Genomic DNA, 9505 nt, shown 5'->3' with positions numbered 1-9505 from the left:
ATTAAATTGCACTAAGTTTAGGGCCTAATTGCAAGTTTATCTGCGGTGTAATGATGACTAGCACTTTACACTTTAGCCCTTAGTAAAAGTAAAAGTTACTTTTGTAATTAAAAACTTTTTGTATAAAAGGACTTGTACTTTTGTAAAATTACATAAATACCCTTATTTTCATAACTTTACACAAATTTCATACAATTCAAAACATACAAAACATTCTTCCTATTTGCTTGCTATATTTAACACCTAGGGTGTCATACCATGCGCGTACGGAGAGTGCTGCTATGTCACTATTGATCCTTTCTGCGATGAGATCCGCCAACGCCTACCCTTTGACTGCCTTCGCGGGTTGGTACCAGATATCGAACTCTGACAATGCAAACATCCACTTCCCAAGTCGGCCTTTCAACACAGGAGCCGATAGCATGTGCTTGATAACATCCGATTTGCAGATGATGATTGTCTTGGCTGATAGCAGGATATGACGAAGCTTTGTGCATGTAAAGAACAGATAAAGACATAACTTTTCAATGTCAGAGTACCTTGCCTCCACATCTAGCATTCTTCTTCTAAGGTAGAACACAACCCTCTCTTTGCCGTCATGCACTTGTAGGAGGTGTCACCTACTGATAAGTACAGGTAGAGTGGCCTATCTTGTTGGGGTGGAACTAACACGGGTGGTTTTAATAGATACTCCTTGATCTCTTCAAATGCCCGTTGCTGCTCTGCTCCCCAGCGAAACTCATCATTGGTTTTAATTTTCACCAACTCCATAAAAGGCTCAATCCGCCTAGAGAGATTGAAAATAAACCTTCTGACAAAGTTGATCTTACCAATGAGCTGCTGGAGCTCCCTCTTCATAGTAGGTGGCATCATTGTTCTCACAGCTTCTTGACTCTTTAGGCCAATCTTGATTCCTCTTTCATGAACCAAGAAACCCAGGAATTGACCGGCCGATACGCCGAAAGCGCATTTCTTCGGATGCATCCAAAGCCCGAACCTTCTGGTTCGTTCCAGAAATTGCTTTAGGTCCCCAAGTGTCCTTCAACCGATGTAGATTTCACTACGACGTTGTCAATATAAATCTCCACAAATTTGCCAATCAGATCGTGAAAAATGTAGTTCATGGCACGTTGATACATAGCACCGGCATTCTTCAATCCAAAGGTCATAACCACATATTCGAACAGTCCTACTACCCCAGGCACTCTGAACGCGGTCTTGTTTATATCCTCCGGAGCCATGAAGATTTGGTTATAGCTGGCGTTGCCGACCATGAAACTCAAGATCTTATGACCGGCAGCTGCGTTGATCAATGTCTCCACGATATGCATCGGGTATTCATCCTTTGTAGTAGCCCTGTTGAGATCTCTGAAGTCCACACAGACTCGCCATCGGCCATCTTTATTTTGCACAGGTACGACACTTGAAATCCACTTGGTATACTTGCAGGGCCTGATGAATCCTGCTTCTAGCATTTTCTCCACCTCTTTCTTGACTTCCACCAGAACTTCAGCCTTCATTTGCTGTGCTCGCTGCTGAAATGGCTGAAATCCCTTCTTGAGTGGGAGCCGATGCTCAACTATGCTCCTGTCCAACCCAGGCATCTTCGTATAATCCCAGACGAAGCAATCTACGTACTCGTTTAGCAAAGCTATCACCACCTCTCGTAGACACAGGCTTAACTTTTTGCTGATAAATGTTTGTCGTGGCTTATCCCTAGGACCAATATCAACTTCTTCGAGCTCGTCAGCCAATGTAAACCCATATCCTAATTTTCTATCATCTGTTAAGTCAATGTTGTAGATGGATAGAGAAGATAACAAAAAGAGTTTCGGCCGATCGTTGAGATCGACCACTTTATAACCTTCATTGATCTTTGAAATTTTACAATTGAAGTATGGCCGGCTGCTAGAGCGGGCCTCCCAGTAATTTTTATGATCATGTAAAACACTTGCCATCTAAAGTTTTACATTTTAATTTTTGGGGCCGATCGCGGGAATCGGCCTTACCTAGTGCGTCAGAGCAGCTCGCCCTTTGTGATTTGTCTACTCTATAAGGCCAGTGGATAAGACTAGCCTCACCCTATTTTTTGTAGCTTTGACGCGGTCGCAGCCTTCCAAACTGATCCCTGAGATCGGTTCTTGGTCTTCCACATCCCGGATCTGCATGAACCACCTCTACCTCATCTCCATCCCACTGAATTAGACATTGATGCATTGTGGAAGGGATGCAGCAGTTGGCATGGATCCAATCCCTGCCAAGTAGGACATTGTATGTACTCTTGCTGTTGATGATGAAGAAAGAGGTTGGGACAATCTTGCTTCCAACGGTCAGATCCACACTAAGGACGCCTTGTGCTTCTGATGTTTGGCCGTTGAAATCGCTCAGCGTGACGTTGGAATTGATCAGATCTCCAGTGGACCGCCCCAACTGACGTAGCACTGAGTATGGCATTATGTTAACTGCCGCTCCTGTGTCGACCAACATCTTGTTGACAGGCTGGCCATTTATGTAACCCTTGAGATATAAAGCCTTCAAATGCTTGTAGTTCTTTGCTCGAGGCTTCTCAAATATAACTGGCCGTGGCCCCAAGTCAAGCTGGGCTACCGGTAATTCTTCATGGCCTCGAGTGTGGAACTCCGCGGGGAGTACAAGCACCATATGTGTATCAGCCGATGTCTTCGCATCGGCTCTTGTTGGTTTTGGACGCCACTCCTTCTTGGGAGAGCGCGACTCCCTTTCCTGGGTGTAATGGACTTTATCCGCCAAATCCGGGCGCGCCTTCCTCAGTGTCTCAAGATATCTGGCCTCGGCTTCCTCCAAGCTCTGCAACCGGTGTACCCTGTGTTTCTGGGAACGATAAAATCCATTAGGGCACCAACGCGGCCGGTGATACTTATCCTCCTCCTCTTCAAAGTCCACCCTTCTTCATGGTTGGCTGAATTTGCTCATGCTGGAGCGGCACAGGTACCAAACGTTGGAAAACCAAGACCCTTTCTGCATCACGCTTCCGGGATCCGCACTTCGGGCAATCTTTAGTAGTAGGTAATCGGCTCATGCTAGAGTCCCAGCAATACTTGAAGAATGGGCAATGCCAATGATCATGCGTGTCTTCCCGCTTCTTCAAACTTTTCCTAGTACGGCGTCCATACTCTTCCTCCTCTGACTCACACTGGAGACGTTGCTGGTACTGGTATTCATACTTTTTGAGGAGATCTGAAGAAGTCGGTCGTTGATTCCTCACATGCCTTACTTGCTCTTCCGTGATATATCCCTTTTCCCCTTTTTGGGATGATTGTAGGGATCGGCCTCTTCATTCCTGGTGCGCGGCGTGGTGCAAGTCCTGCCATGTTAATGCAATATGCGAAATCTAATTGTCGTCTTACAGACTGATCATAACCTCCCACCATATTCACACTTGGGAAAGGCTGGGTATCAACCTTCATGGCAGTTTGACCCAAGATCAAATGGCCTTCCTCGATAGCCGATTGGATCTGCCGACGGAGTTCTTTGCAGTTGCTAGTGTTGTTTGTGAAAGAATGATGCCACTTGCAATATGATCTCTCCTGCAGCTCCTGTGCTATAGGAAGCTTGCAGCCTTCAGGTAACTTCAACTGCTTCTCCTTCAATAACAGATCAAATATCTGTTCAAATTTGCTCACGTCGAAGTCAAAACCTTTTGCAGGTCCCTGCTGTTTCACCCACTTACAGGATACGGGATTTGTGCCCCGAGTCCATTCTGCAACTGGTACTTCTTGGTCATCCCAAGAATCCTTAGTGTCTTCTATGTCGATCAATGTTACTTGACGCTTGAACCTGTCCTGGTATAGTTTTGGGTGGTGCTGCTCATATGTTGTTAACTTTTGTACCAAGTGCGCCAAAGAATTGGACTCCAATTGGAAAGCCAGATCCTTGATCGGCTTTAGTAGTCCCAAGGATGCCAACTCGACCGCCTCCTTCTCTGAAATACGGGTCGAGTAGCATCGGTTCTTAACCTCTCTGAAGCATTGGATATATTCCGCCACCGTTTCCCCACGCTTCTGCCGTACTTGTGCCAAGTTAGCAATCCCTGCCTTTGCAGCTTCTGAATGATATTGAATATGAAACTGCTCCTCCAGCTGCTTCCAGGTGCGGACCGAATCAGGGCCTAATGATGTGTACCGTCCAAAGGCCGGCCCTATGAGAGACTGCGAGAAGAACCTTACTCGCAAGGGATCCGACACCGAGATCATTCCTAATTGCACCAAGTATCGGCTCACGTGCTCGATGGAGCTAGATCCTTCTGCTCCACTGCACTTGGTGAACTCAGGGAGCCGATACTTGGGCGGCAGGGGAATTAGGTCATAGTCACTAGGATACGGCTTAGTATAGCCGATCGCCCTCCTCTTTGGTAGAATGCCAAATTGATCTCTTAAGATGGCACTGCTCTTGTCTACCGTCTACGCTCCTGGGGTCGAGTGCGCACTATCATGATTCGGCCTGGTGGCATAAGCAGCTAGCCACGCTTGTTTGTCAGCATCTGCCTCGGAAACTCCTCCAACCACTCTCTGCATCGAATGTACCGGATTGTTGCTGTCCGGTATATAGGCATAGATGTATCCGTGCGGGATCTCCTTGGGCGGCTCGCTGAAGAACTGGTGATCCACAGGGTCACCTCCCACCTTGTAGACGACGTAGGCCGGGGAGCCATGTGACTCCGGAGCCGTGAGTGCATAAGGCAGCCATGGCTTGGCCTGGAACGGCAATTCTCCCTTTTGACTCCTAGGGTAGGTCCCATTGGAGAGTATAGATGCTTCATGATCTCCTGGACCACACGCAGCATGACACGCTCGAAAGTGTTCACTAGGCTCTCGGAGTGCCAATGCAGCGAGTGGGCCACCATGTAGTTTACTTCCTGGCACAGAGCTCTGGTACGATCTTCTGAAGGGGTGGACAGGTCCACATCATCAAGAGCGCCTTCAGGTGAAAACCCCTTCCACCTAATGCCGTGGTGGCAGGTCTTCTGGAAAGAGCCGGTGAGATCGGCTTCGAAGAGAGCCTTGATCTTGTCGTATTTCTTCTTGTGCTTAGCAGGCAGCTCCTCATACGTGATCGGATCCTCCCTTGTCATCCCGTCAGCAGAAGTCGAGGTAGTTAATGAAGATGGTCCCACTGAGCATGCCAGAATGTGTTGTCAGTCAAAGCCTATCGGCGAGTAGCGACAGGCAACATGAGGAGCCGGAAGGCTCCCGGGACTGCTGGTGGGCCCTGGTCCCTCGGTCAACGGCCCGAGATCCGGCACATGACTTGGCGTCTAGGTTGCTAGGCGAGCCACCTGACCTTGTACCTGATCAGGAAGGTGTAGAAGTGATTTATGTTAGTTTTGTACATGCATAGACACATGTAAACATTAGTCTGAGCCATGATCGGCTCATCGGGTTATTCCCGATATTGGTTGTAAATAGCTGATTGTGTCCAGTATCATATCGGATCTAAGCATTTGAATAAAGCACGCATATCCGATGGTAATATAAAACTTGCTTTGTAACCATTAAGCTAATCCAATCTACGACGGTTAAAGCTTTCACTATATAACCGGAACATCCTACATGTAATTGAGCCTAACAGATACGAAAGGTAACAGAATAGCAACCTAAACAGAGGCCTAAAAACCAACAGAGAGCCGATTCCCGGAACAATCCCTCTTTAGGTTGATACAAAGCATCAAGCGTACGGCCGGAACGTTCAACCCGTTTGAAGGGCCTAATCATGCAGATGTTAAGCTAAATCTTCGATAAATAAAGACTAACCGTAATAGATTGGATCTACTAATCAAGAATAGAGCGAGGTGCTGCCCTTACACCCAAGATCGAGTACGAGGACAGCTAAATGTTTACAGATAACAAACGATGCATGAATAAAGCATGAAAGAGCCGATGCTACTCTATAAACGCCAAGATAACTAGTGTTACTCACCATCAACAATGCTTCAGTATGAGAAATACAAAGGTAAGGAACGATGCTGCCCCGATCATGCGAGGCGTGATCGGGGCTGCACGACACTTACCCGAGAAACCCTAGAATAGGGGGTGGCGATGCGCCGAGAGTTGTTGTGAATGATTATGTTTGTTCTTTTCTTTTATTCATAATCCAAGGTACATATTTATAGTCCGGAGACTTGCCTTCTGTAACCAATCCTAACTAACCACGACACAAATCCTGGCTATCTCTATCTAAACTATTTTAAACGCACACACCTATCTAGATACATGGCCAATCCTGGCCTCAAACTCCAAGCCTACTACAATTATCTTTTGAGCCCATCTTGCTTCGCGGCCCACCTTCTGGCCCAGCTAAATTATGGCGATAACAGTACCAACCATAAGTGTACTCACGCTTGCTTTATTAAAACCAATATTGTCCGGAGTTCCCCGAAGATTTTGAAGAATACTAGGCGTATGTCTCCCAGTCATCTGCTTGTGAAGTTGAAGTCCGCTGCTAGTTATAGCTGTTTATTTATCCACTTAAGATTAAGACTTTCGGTCATATAATAAAGTACTATGATACTCTATTTCGTTATTGCATTGTTTCGGGTATACACTAGTGACGTCTATCATATGTGTGGAACTTGATCCTAACGCACATATGAGATGCATTCGGTTCCCTTTCCTAAACTGGGTGTGACATCCCATGCCCTTCATTGTTAAAACTCAAAAACAAGAACAAACATGAACAACTTGGAGCGGGTTACTTTAGTGAAACCGAATGGAAGATGCTTACCCGATGTTGCTCCTCCAAGTTGTGATTATTCTTGCAGCAAAGAAATGAGAAAGAGAGGTTTCTTGCACTTGAACTTGAGCACAAAACCAATGGAAAATCCCAAGAGCAAAGTTTGAGAGAGTGAGTGAAATAGAGGAATGAATGTGAGAGTGAAGAGCTCCCCTCTCGGGCTTTATTTAAAAAGCCACGAGCTCAAACAGCTAGGAACACGCAGGCAACAACGGCTTGTAGCCGTTGGAGCTTGTGGGGCCGAAGAGCCGTTCCTGCTAGGTCGGCCAACCCAGGGGTTCGGCTGACCCCTGGGTGGCCCCCCTGGCTGACAGTTGGGGTTCACTGTCTCTCCAACGCCTACAAGCTTTGATGCCTAGGTGCTTCAGCCAAACTTGCTCCGGAGATATTATCAAAATGATTTTCCAAAGGAATTTATGCTTAGAGATATTTTTTCATGATTTTTGTAAAAAGGGAAAAAGGCTAGAAAAATTCTAGCATGTAGGAGAGTGTTGGAAAAATCAAATATGCAATGAGAAAATCCAAATGATGTGAAAAAGGCAAAATTTGAAAAATTCAAATATGAGATAATTAGTGATTTACCTTCGGCAATGGCTCATAGTTTAAAGTTCGACGGGCAAGACTTCTCCTCCGGCATGCTTTTACCAACTAGTGCCCCTCCTTGGAGGAGTGGATGAAGACGCACTCTCCACCTTTTGCCCCACCCTTTTTGTTCTTCTTCTTCTTGATGGCGTGGTAGGTGAATTTCTAGGTTGGGGTAGTGGTTCTCCCCAAATCCCACTTTCATCATGATCCTGATGAATCATGAAGCTTTGCTCGTCCCTGTGTTGGAATTTAAAACGCATGTTGTCTTCTCCGATGCAGAAGCGGATGTCTCCGGTTCTGACATCTATCCTCGCCTTGGCGTCCCTTAGGAAGGGTCGCCCAAGAATAAGTTGCACTCCCAAGTCGCGCCCCATGTCGAGGACCATGAAGTCGGCGAGGATGAAGGAGTTCTTAACTTATACTAGAAGATTTTCAACTATCCCTTTGGGATATCGAATGGTCGAGTCGGCGAGCTGCAAACACATACGGGTTGGAGACAATGCAGGATATTATAGTTGCTCAAAAATTACCTTGGGCATTATGTTCATGCTTGCCCCAAGGTTGCAGAGGGCCTGATCATAATGGTAGTCGTAGATTTAGTAGCTAATCATAGGCACCCCTGGGTCTCCTTTCCTTACTATTGTTTGACCTCCCCATGAATTCGTCCTTTGTGTTGGTGTTCCTGCATGGTTAGTGCGTGATAACCTCCGAGACGGGTTATCCACCGAGTGGTTATCATGTTGACATTTTCCACGGGAGCCTTGGGTTGCCCCAGAATCTTCCTGGTCTTAGTGGCAGGAACGGTAGCAGCGATTTGAGCAAGTTGGGTTTCAAAAATTTTATTGAAACTTAATTGATTTTTAAGAGCAGAGGATAAAGTTTCAATTTTTATGTTTATGCTTTCCAAAATTTTATCATTGGCAGAAAGATTTTTTTAAAGATTCATTTATTTTAGCTTGGCCAAGAACAAGATCTTTCAAGGAAGGTTGGTTCGAATTCAAATTTGAATTGAAATTTCAGTTGTAATTATTACCTCCCTGTTACGATGGGTGCGACTGGTTACACCTCTGGCTTCCTTGTTGACGAAACCTGTTGTTGTTGTTGAGGTAGGCGTAGTCTTCACGGGTCTCGGGGCAGTCATTCCTCAAGTGTCCATCATTTCCACATACTTCGCACGTGAACTGTGAATCTAGGGCTTGGATGGGAGCGCGAATCTGTTGTTTGCTTCCTTCGTCCATCTTCTTCAGAAGGAGGTCCAGTTTTGCGGCTAGCATATCCATCTCCTTGACGGTATGCATGCCCTTCATCCGGGGTTGGAGACGATCTTCATTCCACTCCTAATTGGAGACCATTTTCTTGATCAAGGCCATGGCCTTGGTAATCGTGAGATCAAGAAAGGCTCCTCCAGCAGCAGCATCAATATAGGCTCTTGATGTCGGCGTCAGCCCACAGTATAAGCTTTAGAGGATGAGCCAGCTGTCCATCCACTACACCAACGCCGCTCAATTTCGTCGGCCATATGTAATTTTATCGGCCAAAAACAAGTTGACGAAAATAACTCACTTATTTCGTCAGCCAAAAAAAGCCGATGAAATTAGAACTTATTTTTGTCGGCCTGTGCTTGGCCAACGAAAACAGGTTCATATTTTCGTCGGCTAGGCCCCGGCCGACAAAACAAAGAACCTATTTTTGTCGGCCTGCCCTAGGCCGACGAAAATAGAGGGACCCTAATTAGGACAATTTGGATGTTTCTAGGCCCGCACAGCACATCACCGCCCCCGCGCCCGAGCCCCGCGCCCCCGCGCCCCGCCGCCAACGCCCCTGGCCCAGCACCCCGCTGCCCACCGCCACCGCCGCGGCCCCCGCCGCCCCCCTGCCGCCGCCCCGCGCCGGCCACGCAGGCCCCCGCCGCCGCCGCCGCATCGGCCCCGCGGCCCCCGCCACCGTCTCGCGCCCCTCTGCCCTCGCGCGGCCCTCCTCTGCACCGCGCCCCTCTGCCCCTGCGCGGCCCTCCTCTGTCCGCGCCCCTCTGCCCCCACGTAGCCCTCCTCTGCACCGTGGCCTGCCGATGCCGCGTGGCCCGCCGCCGCCCGTTGGGCCCCACGGCCGCCCTGAGGCCCACCGCCGTCCCCCGAGCGTGGGCCCACACCAT

This window comes from Panicum hallii, chromosome 2 (genome assembly GCF_002211085.1).
Source record: "Panicum hallii strain FIL2 chromosome 2, PHallii_v3.1, whole genome shotgun sequence".
Taxonomy (NCBI): Eukaryota; Viridiplantae; Streptophyta; class Magnoliopsida; order Poales; family Poaceae; genus Panicum; species Panicum hallii.
This window is presented reverse-complemented; position numbering follows the sequence as displayed.